The sequence below is a fragment of the Sinocyclocheilus anshuiensis genome, unplaced genomic scaffold, assembly GCF_001515605.1.
Source record: "Sinocyclocheilus anshuiensis isolate Anshui unplaced genomic scaffold, SAMN03320099.WGS_v1.1 scaffold60, whole genome shotgun sequence".
In the NCBI taxonomy this organism is placed as follows: Eukaryota; Metazoa; Chordata; class Actinopteri; order Cypriniformes; family Cyprinidae; genus Sinocyclocheilus; species Sinocyclocheilus anshuiensis.
In genome coordinates, this window is record NW_015554068.1 from 113,666 (window position 1) to 135,028 (window position 21,363).

Here is a 21,363-nt window from a genome sequence, read left to right on the forward strand (position 1 = left end):
AATGTTGTTTGAAACTTATTTTTCCATGCAGCTATTTTTCGAAGAAAAGTGCTATGAAGCTACAAAAGGCCTAAAATCACTATAAAAGCTCCATAAAAGTAGTCCATATGACTTGCAGAACTATATTCTGAATGAGTGAAATTAAAGTCATTGTTCATTGATAATGTTCATTTTTGTGGCAAATATGGCACCCAACGTAGGGCATCAACATCAAATGTCATTGGTGTTTTGTAACCAAGCATGATATCAATCAATGACATTCTCCATACTACGGAAGTCAATGGAAACCAGCAACTGTTTGGTTACACACGTTCTTTAAAATATATTCTTTTGTGCTTGGCGTAAGAAAGAAACTCATAGTTTTGGAACTACATGATGGTGAGTAATGGTAATGGGTGAATTATTTTTATTGTGTTTTCCTGGTATATTGCATATGCTAATACAATAACTTAAATTTCCAGTCTTTATCAGCGGAACTTCCCAGAGTTATGGTTACAGTATTTTCTCAAGCACCAGACAACTCAATACTGAGGCAGATTATCATGTTATTCTGTAACGAAACACCATCATACACATCAGTGGTCTTCTTAATAAACCGAAGCATGATATCATATAGGGTCAACAAGGAGTCAAGGGAGCCTCAGTCTATATCCTGTACAGGAAATGTGACAGCATGCGGGAAGGCAGGTTATGTCCCGCTTTGATCATGTTTACTGCTCACTGACACGATCCACGTGCAGGGGAAGTCTGTTTAACAGTCCTACGCCTGCAATGAAATGCATTCATTAAAAACAAATCTGGAGTTTCCATCGGTTTCCTTTGACAATGTGTTGCACTCAGGATTATGGTCTCCATATGAATACTAATACTCCATACTGGCAAAACAATTAATAAATAAAATAAAATACTTGTGTAGTTTTAGACAAAATGATTCCCTCACCTGAAAATGCACATTGATTTCTTTGCAAACATTAGTAACCAGTGACAGTTTATTTTGGAGGAACCCCATGAAACTTCTGTCCAAGTCACACTTCACCCATTAAAAAATAAATAAATGAAATATAAAATAAATAAATAAAAAAAATTTGTATGACTATTTCCCTTAATTATTCTCAAGCATGATTCTGAATGATCAATAGATTAATAGATGTAAATTTTTAACAATTATTAAAAATGTATTACAGTAAAAAAAAACAACAACAACTTAAAACATTTTTTTAAGTTTAACTCATCATAAATTTAAGGCAATACATCAAATACTGTCATTCTGAATTAATAAACATAAGAATAATACACTTTTAACAGCTTTGTTGCTGGTACTTAACATATACTCAACTGGTCTTTCTTGAAGTGTGACAAAAAAAATCATTGTTTGAAAAGATCGAGCACAGATTCTTCCTGGTAAAGAAACAAGAAATCACACTTTAACAAAAATATTTGCCTTATGGTGCTCAAAGAGCTCTGGTTCCCTTTTAACATGACCTCGAAACTCACAGAGGAGAAATCACAGACTATTTATAATTTGCATGGAAATAAAAATATCCAGCCGCAGAGCAACTGACTCATGATTTCCTTCTACCTGGGTTTCTATAATGATGGCAGCGTCTGGCCAAAGCGGACCCATTGCGATTTAAACAAAATAATATATAGCGTGTGAGAGTTCATATATAATGTTTAAGAGCTGCTTACGATATAAGAATATAAATTTAAAGACCATTAAAATGTTTTCAAATATAAGGTTACCTAATTAAGCATTGAGTGAAAGTAACAATAGCCAGTTGCGACATTGTCCTGTTTCTGTATCATGGCAGCGTACTGTAATAAGTGCCACAGGACCTGATTGAGCACTTCCAAATGCACCACAGCGTGTGGTATTGGAACAGTAAAATGTAAATTATTTAGATGAATAGCCATCTTCACTGTCAATAGACCTCACACGAATATAATCACCTCTTATAATCATCTATAACCAGCTGTTGTTGGAACGTCAGTAACTCAATGCTAACCTGAGGTGAAAACCATATGTGCAGTCACTAAATGGGTGAATCTAAAAAAAAAAAATATATCAGTTTGTATCAAAAAAAAAGACAAATGAATTTGATTAAATTAGTAATAATAAACATATATTTATGTTATTTCTATTATTATTATTATTATTATTATTATTATTATTAAGCAGTGCCTTAGCAACTGACTATCCAACCACTTATCACCCTAGAAATGCCCAAGCAACAACCAAACAACATAGCAACCACTTAGCTAAAACCCCAACATGCAAACACACTAGTAACCAACCAGAAAACACCCTAGCATTTCTCTGCAACCATTTAGACGTTCTAGTAGCTGCTTAGCAAACATCCAAACAACTGCTTATCAACCACCCAGAACATATTAGTAACCACCTAGCAAACACCCAAATATCCTAGCCAAACACACTAGTAACCAACGTAGTAACTGCTTAGTAAACAGCTGAACATCCTAGTAACCACTTATCATACATACCACCAAGCAACCAACCAAAATATCTTAGTAACCACTTAGCAAACGTCCAAGCAACTGCCTTTTAATCACTATGAACCACTAGAACATCCTAGTAACCACTTAACAACACCCAAACATATATACCACCAAGCAACCACCCAGAATATCTTAGTATCCATTTAGCAAACATTCAAATATCCTAGTAACTGCCTTTTAATCACTATAAACATCTTTGTAGACATCAACCAGAACATCTTAGTAACTGCTTCGTAAACACCTGAACATCCTAGTAACCACTTAACAAACCCTCAAACTGCCTAGCAACCACACAAAACACCTCACTAACCACTTAGTGAACATTCAAACATCCTAGCAACTGCCTATTAACCACTACAAACACCTTAGTAACCGAGCAGCAAACACCTGAACACACTAGTAACCAACTAGCAACCACTTTGATACTGTATCTTAGTAACTGCTTAGCAAAGAGCTGCACATCCTAGTAACTGCTTAACAAACACCCAAACATATATACTGCCTAGCAACCCCCCAAAATATTTTAGTAACCATCTAGCAAACACCCAAACATCCTAGCAACGCTTGGCAACCATGCAGAACATCTTAGTAACCACCTAGCAAACATCCTATTAACCCATTAACAAACCTATTAATTACCAACCAGAACATCTTAGTAATCACCTAGACAACATCCAAACATCCTAGCAACCGCCTAGCCATCACCTAAACTCCCTAGATTTTGAAATTATATTTTTCAATTTTTTTAAACATTTATTTTTTGGGTCTCAAAGCTATTTGTCTACATTGACCACATTGTCTGAATAGTTCAACAAAATAAATGCAAGTTTTTTTTGTGCCAAAGTTGTTGAGTTTACAGTGTCAGTCTACTTCACAGCGACTTTCAGTTTGCGTTCATATAAGCCCTCCAACGACGTCATTTGCATTTTGATAGCACGTTTTTCGCCTAAAGTGCAAAATCCTATTGTGAGTTGATGGAGTCAGTTTATGAAGCACTATATTATGCATACCATACATAATAAAGTAATATTAAATCAGCTAAATTATGGCGTTTCATTCAAGAGTTTTCAGACAAAAGGAGATACCAGGTTACTTTCAAAGGACTTTTCATAGATCATAAATAGCCGTTTATGGAAAGATGATCCATGGTAATCGTTTCTCATGCTTATATGAAGAAAGTAGGGTAATGTTGCAGAGTACAGTATAGCGCACAGACACAAAAGCTCTTTATGTTGCAGTGGTCCGGGAAGCATGGCCCCTCTGCTCCGCCTATTAAGCACTCCGATTTCGATTTCAAATTGGCCCTCGTTATTAATCCCAATCACCCAGAACAGAAAGACCACAGAGCTCTCCAAAACACATGTGCAAACCCCCCACTGCACGGGCTGATTCTAATTAATTAATTACATCCCAGGTGATTTCACTTTAAGATTGGAAAAAAATAGGGATGGAAACACTTCCCACAGGCTATACCAAATTGGCAGCTCTAAGTCTTGGAAAATAAGCACACTATACTGCCCCCAGGATTTTTGATGACTTTCGAAGTCCTCCTACGCTCCCCCCTGCTCTCCAAAGGAAGCCCAAGAACAGTCACCCTCTCATGCTCCTACAACATGTTCTTTATGTTCGCAACAAAAGTATTTTTAAGCCATTTGATCTGAAGTCAACAGTGTAGGTGCGTCAAAGTGCGAGTACGCTCATGAGCGGCTACTTCGAGAGAAAGTATTTTAGAAATCTGAACCGGAGAAAGCTTCTCCATCACCTTACATGGAGCTAAAGCAGAACATTCTGTAACGAAAATGTCCTCATTTGGTCTCTATGGCAGATTTTACTAAGAAGTTCTCTGGAATACATAAATGAGTACCTTCTTATACACCTTAGCAGCACCCCCAACATTCTAGAAACCGCCTGGCAGCCTAGCAACTCCCTAGTAACCACTCAGACATCCTAGTAACCACTTAACAATCATCCAAACATCCTAGCAACTCCTTAGCGAATACCCAAACATCCTAGCAACTGCCTGTCAACCATCCAGAACATCTTAAAACCACCTAGACAACATTCAACCATCCTAGCAACCACACAAAACATCTTAGTAACCACCTAGCAAACAGCCGTACACCCTAGTTACCACTTAAATTATGAACAAACTAGCAAACAACCAGAACATCGTAGTAATTACCTATACATCACTCAACCATCCTAGCAACTTCTTAGCAACCACCTATAACATCTAAGTAACCACCTAGCAAACACCCAAACATCCTAGTAACCATTTAAACAACCAACCAGAACATCCTAGCAACTGCCTATCAACATCTTAACACATCTTAGTAACCACCTAGAAACGCCCAAACATCCTAGCAACTGCCTATCAACATCTTAAAACACCTTAGTAACCACCCAGCAAACAACCGTACAGCCAACTATACCATCTAAGTAACCACCTAGCAAACATCCAAACATCCTAGTAACCATTTAAACAACCAACCAGAGCATCCTAGCAACTGCCTATCAACATCTTAACACATCTTAGTAACCCCCTAGCAACACCCAAAGATCCTAGTAACTGCCTCTCAACCATCCAGAACCTCTTAATAACAACGTAGACATTCAATCATCCTAGCAACCCCACAAAACATCTTAGTAACCACCTAGCAAACAACCACACATCCTAGTTACCGCTTAAACTATGAACATACTAGCAAACAACCAGAACATCCCATTAACTACCTATACAACACTCAACCATCATGGCAACTTCTTAGCAACCAACTATAGCATCTAAGTAACCACCTATCAAACATCCAAACATCCTAGAAACCATTTAAACAACTAACCAGAACATCCTAGTAACCACTTAGAAAACACCAAACTGCCTATCAACATCTTAACACATCTTAGTAACCACCTAGCAACACACAAACATCCTAGCAACTGCCTGTCAACCATCCAGAACATCTTAATAACCACCTAGACAACATTCAACCATCCTAGCAACCACACAAAACATCTTAGTAACCACCTAGCAAACAACCATACATCCTAGTTACCGCTTAAACTATGAACATACTAGCAAACAACCAGAACATCCTAGCAACTACCTAGACAGCACTCAACCATCCTAGCAACCAACTATAACATCTAAATGACCACCTAGCAAACACCCAAACACCCTAGCAACCATTTAAACAACCAACCAGAACATCCTAGTAACCACTTAAAAAACACCAAACATACCATCAACTGCCTAGCAACCACTCAGAACATCTTAGTAACCACCTAGCAACCACCTAGCAACCTTCTCGTCCTCATTTGGTCCTCATTTCAGTGTTTTTTATACATTTAAAATTCAACTAGGTTAAATCCATTTGGCAACCCATTGCTGGTTAAATATCCAGATATTAAAATTCAGGATAATAAGCTGAAACTTATTATTAGCATAATATGGCAGAAAATTTCAATTCAGTGCTATTTTATACAATTCTGTACTACTAGAAAACAACTTTTAAATAATTTAAGTTCATTTGTAAGTTGCTTTAGATAAAAGCACCTGCTAAAAGAATAAATGTAAATGCTAAAAACTATAATGAATAATGCACAATGTGAAAAACAAAGAATATTAATTGTAATATTTGCTAAAGATGGCATTTAAGTGTTAATAAATGATCACTGTTTTTAAAGAGGAACTGTTATTGAGTGTTAGACAACAACAAAAGTAATCTAAATGTAATAAGAGAAATGAGCATATATGAATAATTATCTAGCATTGACAAATATCCATATTTATTTTTTTATTTATATATTATTTATAAATAGTATTTATTTTAAATATGAATACTACTTGTTTAATAGTATTTCTTTTAAATATGAATAATACGTTTTAAAATTAAATATACAAAATGTTTAATTAATTTAAAAAAATACTTTACGCAATTTTATTCTTCTTTAACCTTAGACAATTCCTCCCCTCAACAAGCCACAGGATGGCAAGGAATGAAGTTGAATACTTAATTTTGCTCTCAAAAGTATACACATACTGTCATTATTTAAGTAAAATGAATTACCTACACATTTTCTTTGAGATACTTGTAATACACAATGCCATACGTGACTGAATGTACTTTGCATACATTATAGCATTATTATATACACATTTTTTTACAGAGTTCGTTATAAAGTTATCTTGTTAACTTTGCACTGATGTGTTTTGCGTCTGTATTTCACACCCCAGTGTATGTTCGCAACACATTGAAAACGCAGCGAGTTATCTGTAGGAGCTAAATAAGGGCGCTTTACCCTACAAGATTAAATCACTGGAAAAGTTCAAAGTTTTCCAAAGTCATCACAATAAGTCTTAGTTATGTTAAAGTCTGACTGGCTAGTCTTGAATAATTACCCACCGAAGCTTTCAAACATCCAACGTGGAAATATAGAGACGTTGTGGGATTAGAGATGAGCTTGCTGGAAGCTCTGGTATCATTTACTTTAGTTTTCTTCCCCATTGGCGGAGTGGTAATTAAGTTGTTGCAGGTCCCTAATTCCTTGTTCAGCCTCTGGCTGCTGCTCTCCAACGCGTCCGAGTCCATTCTAGGCATGTTTACTGGCTCTGCTAGCGTTACCCACTTCACTGGCCGGACTGGTAAACACCAGGGACTTGAGTGGGCTCCAGGGTCAATGTTCTCACAACCGCAGCGAGACCTCTAGCCTCACCAGCATCTGAGGACAGGATGTGTAGAAGTCATCTAAAATAAAGTGACTTTCATCTAAATAAAGACAATGAAACCCAAACTGAATGTAAGGTTAGGCTGCAAATTATATGATAACATTGAAGAGGTAAACAACTTTTTTCCAAGGACTTCTGGGGCAGTTTTGTGGAAACAGGTTTACTATGTGATGGGGGAGTAAAGGGTTGGCTGGTTAGCATGGTAAGATAGCATTTAGCAAGTTAGCCTGCAGATAGATGCTGTAATCACAGTATTATAGAGACAGAAACATTTTACTGCATTTACAGTATTTAAAAAAACTAATATAAAGCATTATTAATAATAATAATAATGTATTAATAATATAATATAATATAATATAATATAACTAGTGTTGTCAAACGATTAATCGTGATTAATCACATCCAAAATAAAAGTATTATATTATAATAAACCTAATTTTATTATATATTATATTCTAATTTATTATATATTTATATAAATAATTAACTAAACTCTATATTAAAATATTAAACCCTAAAACTAATATTAGAGTGATTTCAAGTAAGTTGAGACACTTTTTTGTTTAATTGTTTATTTATTTTATTTAAATAAATCCCACTATTTCCCACACATTCCTTGGTTATAAATTGTTGGTTAGACTCCAACGAACACTATGAAAAATTTGCCACGGTCCATCATGTTGTCCGTTATGTTGAATATTTCATGGAATTGTCAGCGCGGTGACCTCTGAACTGTCAGATGGTTCAGCATGTGCCTCATCAGTGGCCCTGCAGTCCCAGCATGAGAGCCGCTCCAGTCCTGTGGAATGTGAAACGCAACGCCGCGCTCCAAGACGTGATACGAGGACACATATTTATTTTCTCATTCATCACCGAGCGTGAACTCTGACCCATAACACTGGATCTCTTCCCGCTTGCCCAGACGCTTTGCTTTGGATACAACATGGTGCGTCTGCTCCTCATGTGGCTCTCTGCAGGGTTCCTGCTCAACGGCTCCATTCACTGAGTGCTACACCCATATGGACCAAAGAGCCAGATTTGTTCTGCATTTTATTCCAGCTAAAAGAAGCCTTTGTTGCGTTTTCTGTTATTGTGCAGTTATCTCACAATGCTCATTCAACCTCTGTTAACCAAGAGCCTCTATAAATCGCAATGGGTGAGGAGGGCAAATGTAGAGTCGGGCCTCAAATCTTGGCGTCTTGGAATGCGGCATAAAGAATATAGTGCATTTAATGTGAATTACATGACTGCTTCCTTGTTCGTGCGCTACATAGAAAAGCTTTAAACCTCTGCAGAAGCCTTTAGACTTTACTAAAGGAGCAAAGATCAGGGATGAGATATGACCTTGCGTCTGTAAAATTAAAGAAAGGAATTGTATTAGTCCAATATGTGCACATAAGTTTAATGAACACGAATGCAGTTTGTTTATTTAATACTGCATTAGCTATCAAAAGTATTGGATTTTGATTATTTAATGGTTTGAAAGAAATCCCTTATGCTTACCAAGGCTGCATTCATGAAAAATGCATGCATGCATGCATGCATACATACATAAATATTTAATTTGAAATAAAAGTTTGCTATGTATTTATTAATTTATTTGTGGATTTTTTTTTTTTTTTACTTGTACATTTATTTGAGGATTATTTAAAGAATAGAAAGATTATTTAGGACAGCATTTATTTAAAATTGATTTTTGTTACCATTACAAATATAATGAGTAAGTTATTCTTAATTTCTTTATATGTATATAATTATATTGTAATGTGATAATTTATATAATGTAAAATAAAGTGATATACAGTATAATGAAAATATTTTGTAACATTATAAATATAAAATTAATTTCTTATTTTAATTGCTATATTTTTTAAAGCCAAAGAAAACTCTTATATGCTTACCAAGTCTGCATTTAAACAAACAAATAAAAAAATAAACAAAAAAACAACCAACAGACAAACAAACAAATATTAGTAAAAAACAGTATTGTGAAACATTATTACAGCTTAATCTGTATTGATATATTTTGAAATTAATATTGAAACTAATATGCTGATTTAGTTCTCAAATTTTTTTTTGAACACAATTGTTGTGGACGACGCCCTTTTCCACTATTCTTTAATGAACAGAAATTTTATTTAGAAGAGCATTTATTTGAAATGAAAATCTTTTGTACCATTATGAATATTTACTGTATGTATATAGAATGTACTCTGTAGTTCCGGCGGTGTGATCCAATGATAGTCTCTGGGATCCTTTGGGATTTATGTGAATTTACATTGATTTAATAGCTTCACGCTGGCACCGTAGGGTTAAACCTACATTGTCATCACATGTGCCTCGACAGAGAAACATGACACCAGTGAAGAAGAGCTGCAGTCATGCTTTACTGAGAGTCCAGCTAAACATCTTCCATCAAAACGCAGAGCTGAAGCTCAGCACTCGCCAGAATTGCTCTGGCAGAAGCACAAAGCACCAATAAGCCACTCTAAATGTGTGAAATTACATTTTGACACCATTTTGGTAGAAAGCGATCAACTTTGGCTGCGACTGAACATTTTGGATGTTCGCACATTTACGCTTGTAAGAAAACAGCTGCATGAACCGCAGAACAATTCCAAGTAGATTTGACTTTTTAAAAAAGAAAGCACGAGTTGCCGTCACAATAATGTCCAATATATGGTTGTTATGGGGTTGCTGGGGTTGTGGGTGGTTGCTAGGTTGTTGCTAAGGTGTTCTAAGTAGTTTTTTTAGCTTTGCTTTGAAGTTGCTAGAGTGTTTTGTTGGTTGATTACTGGCAAAGTTAAAAGAGTGTGCTTCAAAGTCTTTATGATATGCTGGAGCCTAAATACAGCTTGGGCTGGGTTGCTATGGGGTTGTAATGATTATTTGTTTTATTTGAGGTAACATATATCATATCATATATCGTATCATATCATATATCATATCATCATATCATGTCATGCCATATATCATATCATAATCATGTTATATTGCATCGCATATATCATATTGTATTGTATTGTATCATATATTGTATCATCATATCATATCACATCATATCATATATCATATCATTTCATATCATAATCATGTCATAATCATGTCATATCGCATCACATTGCATATATTATATATATATATATATATATATATATATATATATATATTATCTCATATATTGTATCAACATATCGTTATTTGTTTTATTTGAGGTAACATATATCATATCATATATCATATCATATCATATATCATATCATCATATCATGTCATGCCATATATCATATCATAATCATGTTATATTGCATCGCATATATCATATTGTATTGTATTGTATCATATATTGTATCATCATATCATATCACATCATATCATATATCATATCATTTCATATCATAATCATGTCATAATCATGTCATATCGCATCACATTGCATATATTATATATATATATATATATATATATATATATATATATTGTATCATATATTGTATCATCATATCGCATTTTATCAGTAAAAGAAAACATGCCTAATAATTCTGCACACCTGAATATAAGGAGTTTTTCACTTCCAGCCTTCATGGACAATTATATATCACTTATAAATTATTAACTACAAAATCAATAGTAGTTATTAAGATTGATGTGGTTTGGAATTGGGAAAATGTGCTTGGAAGAAAAAATATCATCAGAATATCAATGGTCCTAATAATTATACACGCGGTGTATATCATATAATATCATATGCCATATTGTATTATATGTCATATTGTATCATATTGTATTGTGTCATATCATATCGACTCATACTTCGTATTTTATCGTATCATAACATGTTGTATCACATTATATCATATTATATCGTATTGTATCATATATATGATGCGATGTGATATGATACGATACAATATGATATGATACAGCATGATGTGATACAATATGATACAATACAATATATGATATGATATATGATACAATACAATACAAATTATGATTCGATGTGATGACACAATGATATATATGATGTGATGCAATGCAATATATGATACCATATTGTTCTGTACAGTATCATATATTGTATCATCGTATCGCATCATATTACATCATATCATATATCATATTGTATCGTATCATATCATATTGTATTAAATGTTGTATCTCATCACATTGTAACATATCATTTCATATCGTATATCATATCATATCGTATTGCATCATATCATGTATTGTATCATATTGTATAATTTCATATTGTATTGTATCGCATAGTATCGTAACGTATCATATCATATAATTTCATATATCGTATCATGTTATATCATATATATCATCAGTGTTGGGGAAAGTTACTTTTAAAAGTAATGCATTACAATATTGCGTTACTCCATAAAAAAGTAACTAATTACGTTAGTTACTTTTTATGGAAAGTAACGCGTTACGTTACTTTTGCGTTACTTTTTAAATCTGGACAGGGCTTGCTTGTTTGCACGTTACTTGTAATGCGTTACCCCCAACACTGTATATCATATTGTATTGTATCATATCATATCATATCATATCATATCAAATAACATTGTATCATATGTCATATCATATCGAATAATATCATATCATATATCATCATATCATATTGTATCATATTATGTTGTATTACATCGTATCATAACGTATGTTATCATATATATCATATATTGTACAGTATCGCATCATATCATATATTGTATCATATTGTGTAATTTCATATCAGATTGTATCATCATATCGTATTATATCATATATCATGTCATATATTATTAACATATTGTATATCATATCATATTGTATCGTATGATGTAGCATCATAAATTGTTTATTTATTTATTATAATGGTAATAAGTTAAGAATTATTTTTGATTTTCAAGTTAATTAGTTACTACACAGCAGTGTCTCTTCTGAAAAAATGCATTTAAATGTTATTAAAGTATTGTAATTGTACTTAAAGTATAGTATTTTGTAATAAGTACTTGTTTTAATTAAGAGTTTATTTTAATTTAATTAGGTGTTTTGATGTTTTTTTTAGCTGGTAAAGTCAGCGCAGCAGCTGTTCTGTTAGTTGTGCCTCATTGCATCAGTCAAACTCTGTTTTGAGTGGCTAATATCTCCACAGCAGAGCTTTATCAGACACGCTGTTGTTCTGTCAGATCCGTGCTGAGCTGAAGGGACATTATTTGGCCATGATGAAAGTGACATGTGATTTTACATGTGTTGCCCCTGTTTCATGTCACTGGCAAAATAAGCGAGCCAGATTTCACCTTTGACTCGACTGATATTAGCGCACAGGCTCCAGATGATGTAATACAGCGCTTATTCGACATCCTCCCGGGTGTTATACGTGACCCGCCGACCCTCACTTTACCAAAGTCTGCGGATTACTGTTCTCAAGAAGGAATGTGATTAAATGAGGTAATTAATTCAAATGTGACACGAAAAACAAATGTCCCACAAAGAAATACTGTCTCCAAAGAACTCAAGCTAGTTTGTAACAATTACCATCGGCCCTCAGTTGGGCCAAATGTAATGATTTTTCAACTAAAATTATGTTTAAAGCCCCGCTGACGGGGTGTATAATACAGCATAATTAGAAATTAAAACAGCCTTCGTGAATGTAAATAGAGACTGGGAGAATGGGACAATGTGGTTTTCATTGCTGGGAACAACATATTTTGGTGAAGGAAACTGGGGACTTAAAAAAAGGGCCGGGAATCCAACTGGCAAAGACAATATTTCATTAGCTGATTTTGAGGGACAGAGTTAAATATGAATGATTGGTTTAATTTAAAGAGGAATGCCCGACTGGATTGAATTAAGACCTTACTGTTATAATCTCTGGTTAAAATCAATCAAAAAGTCAATATGTACAGCATCCATCACATCAGTTTAAAATACTGAATAGTCATGAGCTTGAAATTATTTATTTACTCATATCTAAATATGCTAAACTGTCATAAAATAATGCATACATAAATAAATAAATAAACTGACAGAGAATAAGCTTCATTGTCGATTGGTTTATATTCATAATTGTATGCTTATTAGTTTGTTTATTTATTTTTTTTTAATTATGCTTAGTAAACTTCATTCTCTTTATGCAAAAAATTATTAATTGCATTTAAGTATGGGGTTAACATGACCCGAACATTTTTTTACAGACTCATTCTTGCAAATGCGTCCCCATACAAACTGTTGTCATTTTCTCCTTTTAAATCCAGTTAAATCCCAGACTAAACAGATACGCACAAGAATCTATATAATCCAATGACAAAATGCAATGATACCGCAGACGTCTGCTTAGCGTTTGCTGCGCCTCAAAGATTTATTGCACTCTGTGTCGCGGAAAAAGAATCTTGTCCATAAATGTTCCCTGTCCAAATAAATCACCTCATTTGTAAACAATTTGCCTTGTAAAACATATATAGGGACACCATTAGCATTTATATAGGGGTAAAAGGATTAAGAGCGCTTTCGACTGGCTTCCATTGATTTTCCTTGCGCGTTATTAGCTTTAGGATTAAAGTAGGTTGGAGAACAGGTGCCTGTGTGAAATGTGGGGCTGCTCCCTGTTTCACGGGAACTCTGGGAATAGGCTTTCGCAAAAGAAGGCCATCTTCACAGTTAAAGCGAAGCTCAATAGTCTGGCTTGGCCTGGTAAAAGACTGTGAGTGGCACGCTTGTCACTTTGGGGGTGTTCCCTCGGGACAGAACATAATTATGAAATGACAGGCCCGAGGCCAGATTAAATCCGCTTTGAACCTCCCCCTAATCACAAATCACACGGCAGCCAACGGCTGCGGCTTCCCTCGGAAACTGTACCAAAAACCTTCCACTGGAAAAGGGTCAGGTTTGAAGGTAACTTGAGGGTACGAGCCTCCCTCACCTAGTTTCTAGCACTTAGCCTTCAGTGCGTCAACAGGTTGGAAAACTGGTCAATTAGCTTGCTTATGCTACATGCTAACATTTTGGCGGTGACAATTTTACGTTAAAATACCAGGTTGCCAGAACTTGACCGTTAAAATTATGGTAGAAACATTTTAGGTTTTACAGACTTAACTTAAATTCACAATAAAAAATTTAATTAACTGATGTAATGTTAATAAACCAGCATATTGAAGTACTAATATCTGTTTTAAACCATTGAAATGCTGATAACCACCAAAAACAGGAGGTGATGAGAAAGTCACATAATGAATCAAAGCTCATCACAATCAGCTCTTCCAAAAGCTGAGAAGGGAAATACTAATATATATATATATATATACTGTACATACAAGGTGCACAGTGTCATTCACACAAACACTAAACACCATCATGGTAACTGACATGATACTGAAATAATGCAATAAACATTAATTTAACAACATTAGATGTAAGATAAAACACTAATGTACAACTGATAAGGAAAAACTAAGAGGAAACAGTTATTTCAACGAAAAAACATAAAATATGAAGTGTCATGCAGGGAATTCTGGGAGTGTCAATTTACAGTTTTTCACTGTAAATTATACAATGACTTTTTCTTTTTCACTGCCAAAAAACGTATTTTACTGTAAAATTACATTAAATGTAATTACAGTTATTCACCGTATATAGTATGGAAACTTACTGATAACCAATTAACACCATGGTTACATAAGTAACCTGAGACGTTTTTATTGTAGCATTTTTACAGTCTTTTACTTTATAGTTCATTTTTTACAGTGTACCTTAAAATGAATTATTACTTAACACAAATATACTGATTAATAAAGAAAATGTTTTTGTAGTAAGGACATTGCTTCCTTTGTGAAAAAGTTGTACACTTTAGCACACTGTTTAAAGAGTATGTATTATGGAACTAATATACGTTAAATAAGTACTGAAAGTAATGATTCTAGACACTTGATTTTTTTTTATAATGAAAATTTATTACAGCTTAAATCTATATTAAATGAAAATAGTTAAACTTGAGTGTTTTGCCCCACTTACGTAGGCCTTAAACATATATTCATATGTAATGTCATAATTCTATTGTCTTTGAAACATGGTTCAAGTGTACTGCTGGATGTACTGACAAACATATATGCTAAACTAAATAATGATGAGGTAGCAGTTTTGTATATTTTAAATATACTAACTTTATTATTAATATTAATATTACATAATATTATAAAATATTTAGCATATACTTTAGTATTTTAGTTAACACAACAAAGTAAGTGTACTTTGTTATCCTCTTAACCATCTTAACTGAATTAAAACCGTCACAAATTTTTTTATATAAAATAAATATTTTACAAAATATTTTAGAATCTAAAATTGATATAAAAATTAAAGTCATATGTATAACTACGTTATGTTCCAAATTTGAAGTTGATATCACAAAAATTGAGATGCCTGTGATTTTAAGCGCTATATCAAAAATAGCCACAGGTTGACACCTAAAACACACTAATATTTATTTATTTTTAAAAATGAATTTTTCTGCCACAAATTTATACATTTCTCTCACAATATTATTTTTTATTAAAAAATTATATATATGTATGTGTGTGTGTGTGTGTGTGTGTGTGTGTTACAGCTTAAAGTATAACTTAAAAAGTACCTTTAAAATAAAACTTAATTTGACATTATTACAAAATGCACTTTTTAAAAGTAGACTTATGTGTACATAAGTATAAATAACCATTAAAGTACACTTAAGTGGCCTTTTATTTCAGTAATACTATTATCTGCAAGTGCCGTTTATATATATATATATATATATATATATGTATATATATGTACACTTTAAATACTGACTTCTAATACTTTAAATCTTAAAAGTAAGAGTTAAAAGAACTGATTAAACTAGCTTAAGCTTGTTTGCCGGTCTTTGCTGTTATTTTTCAGCTTGGTTTGACTTGGGATTTACTGATTTTAATCTTGCATCCTATTCAGAATGTGCAGTATGCAAATTGTGACAGAACCAAAGGGTTTTCACAGAAATTTGAGGCGAAATCTTACAACGCATCAGCCTTTTAGAGCAATTTTCCTCATGCAGTTGTAAATCAGTAAAATTATGCAGAGTCTGAGTCTTTTGAAGAACTTTCAAAGTTTGATGTCATTATATATGAAGGCTGTTGGAAGGTTTTGTCATCTGTTGGATGTGGTCCTGTCACAGTGGTAATGGTTGGCTATTCATGGTTGCACGATGTGTGTTGCAACCATGTGTTCCTTGCAGAACAGCACAGCTACACGCCATGTGCAGAAATTGTCATGATAATCTGCATGCTTACAAATGACTTATGACATAAAATGACATAACCCCCCCATTTTTAGTTGCACTGAATATGCTTAATTTTGACATTAAAGACAAAAAATAAACTGGGTAAGGGCAAACGTGTATGCAATTTGAAAATATGTCAGTTACATATTATAATTGGCACAGGAATTGACTTTACTGCCCAGTTGTGGTTAAACTAAAATTGCCTTGGCCTCCTGAACTGAGAAGAGCAGGACTTTTAATTTGGAGTGCACATGATTATCAGTGACAGCAAATTGCCAAAAGATAGTTGCTATTATGAATTAATTAACTGCTTTGTCATTTCGACAGAATTAATTAACATTCAAAGGGGAGCTGATTTTTTTTCTTGCAACACACAACCTGTCACGGTGCTTATTGTTCAATCAGCCGTGAGAGTGATTATTGTCAAACTGCCACGGATATAAGACAAACAGGACAGTGACATACTTAATGAAATTTTCATTTATTTTGTACTGTATTTGATTCGTATCAAAAGTGTGTTCCTTTAGAATTATTATTTCCCCGAAAAAAGAAAAAAAAAATCTAGCAAAAATTATGTAATGCTAAATTCTGTGTCACATTTTATGTTTCAAGAAAATAAGTAAGTTAGACAAGGTTGGAACGACATAACATTGGGTAAATGACTGACTTTTAATATTCATGATGTCAACTAATATTTCAATAAAAAGGTTTGTGATGAAACCACAGTTCTGCCAGATAAAAACTAGATGTCTTGCTGAAGCAAAACGCGTATATATATATATATATATATATAAAAAAAAACCTAAAGATTAAAAGGCACTTAACTCCATCTTCTCCCTATTGCCTTTCAAACCACCAGGACCTTCAAGGTCTGGTCAGATCACGTCACTTTGTCTCCACATCTGGTTCCAATCCACTGCAATTAGCCAACCTAGCTTGGGAATGTTGCTCTCTCTCACATTTTTAACCTTCTTTCTCTTTTTCTGTGTATCTCTGCCCATCTTTCTCTTTGTCTGTTTATGCATGTCTCTCAAACTTTACACATATCTGCAGTTTCCTATTATTGTAACTGTGGCTGTAGCGTAGCCTGAGGTTACAGTAACAAGGGGCCATGAGAAAATATTGTTTTATTCGACCGTAAAATTTAACCATAGAGGTCTTTGTTTTCTTTATTTCCATCAGGAAAATTCTATTTTTATCTCATTCTAAAAAAAAAGGATCAACCAGTATATAACCTCTACACAGCTGACAGTCCATTATTAGCAGCGTATGCTAACTAACGCTATACTTCGAGTTTGAGATATGAATGCACTTCTAACGCTAAGTATTAAACATCTGTTCTACTCACATAAATAATACTTAGAATTGTGCAGATTATGAAGGAAAAGAGTGGTATTACTTTTCCAAAAGATCAAACGAATGTTATTCATGGTGGACGATAAAATGGGCAGAAATATTACATAGTCTTGAACAGAACTTAGAAAACTATAGACATTTGGGGGTGGGCTATTTTACCTTGGGCCAGTAAGCAACCAACCAGCAATTACCTACTCCCACAACACACTAGCATAGCAACTTGCTAAAAAAAACTCTGAAAACACATTAGCACCACATATAAATCCCAGATAACTACCAAGAACAAGTTTGAAACTGCTAGAAACATGCTAAAATACTCAGAAAACCTTAGAACTGCAAAGAAAGAACTGACATCCACACAGAACAAGCAAGCAACTGCTAAAACATGCTAAAAATGTTCAGAAAACCAGTGGGCCTCATTTATAAAATGTTGAGCAGAAACCATCCTAAATTTGATCTTACGATCATCTCTCAAATATGCGTATGTGTGATTCATAGAATGAACGTACGCACAGAAAATGCACTTTCAGATGTGAAATCTATGAATTACAAATGATCTTGAACTTACACACAACTGAATGGTTTCAGCTCTCTGCCTTGTAAACGACTACTAATTAATTAAAAAATTACATATAAAAGGTCACCAGACATCGTCCAAATCCTTTAATTTAAAACAGCGAGCTGCAAGAACAGTTTACATTTCCTAAAACCTGCAGTACTCCGACAAGAAAAAGTATGTACATCTGCTCAGACCCTGACGTGACTCTAAGCACTTTTCACGTCAAAGGCAGTTTTTACAAATATGAACGTTGGCATGGATTTAAGCGCACGCACACTCTAAGATGGAATCTGTGCGTATGCACACTTTATAAATGAGGCTCAGTAAGCCCGGAGAACCACCCAGAAAAAGCTAGCAATAGATAGCAAACGTCCAAGAAACCTAAATACTGCATAGAAATCCCTGACAACACCCCAGAACAAGCTAGAAACTGCTAGCAACATGCTTACACACCACACAGTAAGCCCTGACAACCATTCAGAACAAGCTAGCAACTGCTATCATGCTAAAAAAAAACATTCGGAAAACTTAGCTCCACACAGTAAGCCCTGACAACCACACAGAACAAGCTAGCAACTGCTATCACGCTAAAAAAAAACGTTCGGAAAACTTAGCTCCACACAGTAAGCCCTGACAACCACACAGAACAAGCTAGCAACTATCACGCTAAAAAAAAACGTTCGGAAAACTTAGCTCCACACAGTAAGCCCTGACAACCACACAGAACAAGTTAGCAACTGCTATCACGTTAAAAAAAAAACGTTCGGAAAACTTAGCTCCACACAGTAAGCCCTGACAACCACACAGAACAAGTTAGCAACTGCTATCACGTTAAAAAAAAAACGTTCGGAAAACTTAGCTCCACACAGTAAGCCCTGACAACCACACAGAACAAGTTAGCAACTGCTATCACGTTAAAAAAAAAACGTTCGGAAAACTTAGCTCCACACAGTAAGCCCTGACAACCACACAGAACAAGTTAGCAACTGCTATCACGTTAAAAAAAAAACGTTCGGAAAACTTAGCTCCACACAGTAAGCCCTGACAACCACACAGAACAAGTTAGCAACTGCTATCACGTTAAAAAAAAAACGTTCGGAAAACTTAGCTCCACACAGTAAGCCCTGACAACCACACAGAACAAGTTAGCAACTGCTATCACGTTAAAAAAAAAACGTTCGGAAAACTTAGCTCCACACAGTAAGCCCTGACAACCACACAGAACAAGTTAGCAACTGCTATCACGTTAAAAAAAAAACGTTCGGAAAACTTAGCTCCACACAGTAAGCCCTGACAACCACACAGAACAAGTTAGCAACTGCTATCACGTTAAAAAAAAAACGTTCGGAAAACTTAGCTCCACACAGTAAGCCCTGACAACCACACAGAACAAGTTAGCAACTGCTATCACGTTAAAAAAAAAACGTTCGGAAAACTTAGCTCCACACAGTAAGCCCTGACAACCACACAGAACAAGTTAGCAACTGCTATCACGTTAAAAAAAAAACGTTCGGAAAACTTAGCTCCACACAGTAAGCCCTGACAACCACACAGAACAAGTTAGCAACTGCTATCACGTTAAAAAAAAAACGTTCGGAAAACTTAGCTCCACACAGTAAGCCCTGACAACCACACAGAACAAGTTAGCAACTGCTATCACGTTAAAAAAAAAACGTTCGGAAAACTTAGCTCCACACAGTAAGCCCTGACAACCACACAGAACAAGTTAGCAACTGCTATCACGTTAAAAAAAAAACGTTCGGAAAACTTAGCTCCACACAGTAAGCCCTGACAACCACACAGAACAAGTTAGCAACTGCTATCACGTTAAAAAAAAAACGTTCGGAAAACTTAGCTCCACACAGTAAGCCCTGACAACCACACAGAACAAGTTAGCAACTGCTATCACGTTAAAAAAAAAACGTTCGGAAAACTTAGCTCCACACAGTAAGCCCTGACAACCACACAGAACAAGTTAGCAACTGCTATCACGTTAAAAAAAAAACGTTCGGAAAACTTAGCTCCACACAGTAAGCCCTGACAACCACACAGAACAAGTTAGCAACTGCTATCACGTTAAAAAAAAAACGTTCGGAAAACTTAGCTCCACACAGTAAGCCCTGACAACCACACAGAACAAGTTAGCAACTGCTATCACGTTAAAAAAAAAACGTTCGGAAAACTTAGCTCCACACAGTAAGCCCTGACAACCACACAGAACAAGTTAGCAACTGCTATCACGTTAAAAAAAAAACGTTCGGAAAACTTAGCTCCACACAGTAAGCCCTGACAACCACACAGAACAAGTTAGCAACTGCTATCACGTTAAAAAAAAAACGTTCGGAAAACTTAGCTCCACACAGTAAGCCCTGACAACCACACAGAACAAGTTAGCAACTGCTATCACGTTAAAAAAAAAACGTTCGGAAAACTTAGCTCCACACAGTAAGCCCTGACAACCACACAGAACAAGTTAGCAACTGCTATCACGTTAAAAAAAAAACGTTCGGAAAACTTAGCTCCACACAGTAAGCCCTGACAACCACACAGAACAAGTTAGCAACTGCTATCACGTTAAAAAAAAAACGTTCGGAAAACTTAGCTCCACACAGTAAGCCCTGACAACCACACAGAACAAGTTAGCAACTGCTATCACGTTAAAAAAAAAACGTTCGGAAAACTTAACTCCACACAGTAAGCCCTGAAAACCACACAGAACAAGCTAGCAACTGCTATCACGCTAAAAAAAAACGTTCGGAAAACTTAACTCCACACAGTAAGCCCTGAAAACCACACAGAACAAGCTAGCAACTGCTATCACGCTAAAAACGTCCAGAAAACTTAGCTCCACACAGTAAGCCCTGACAACCACACAGAACAAGCTAGCAACTGCTATCACGCTAAAAAAAAAAAAAAAAA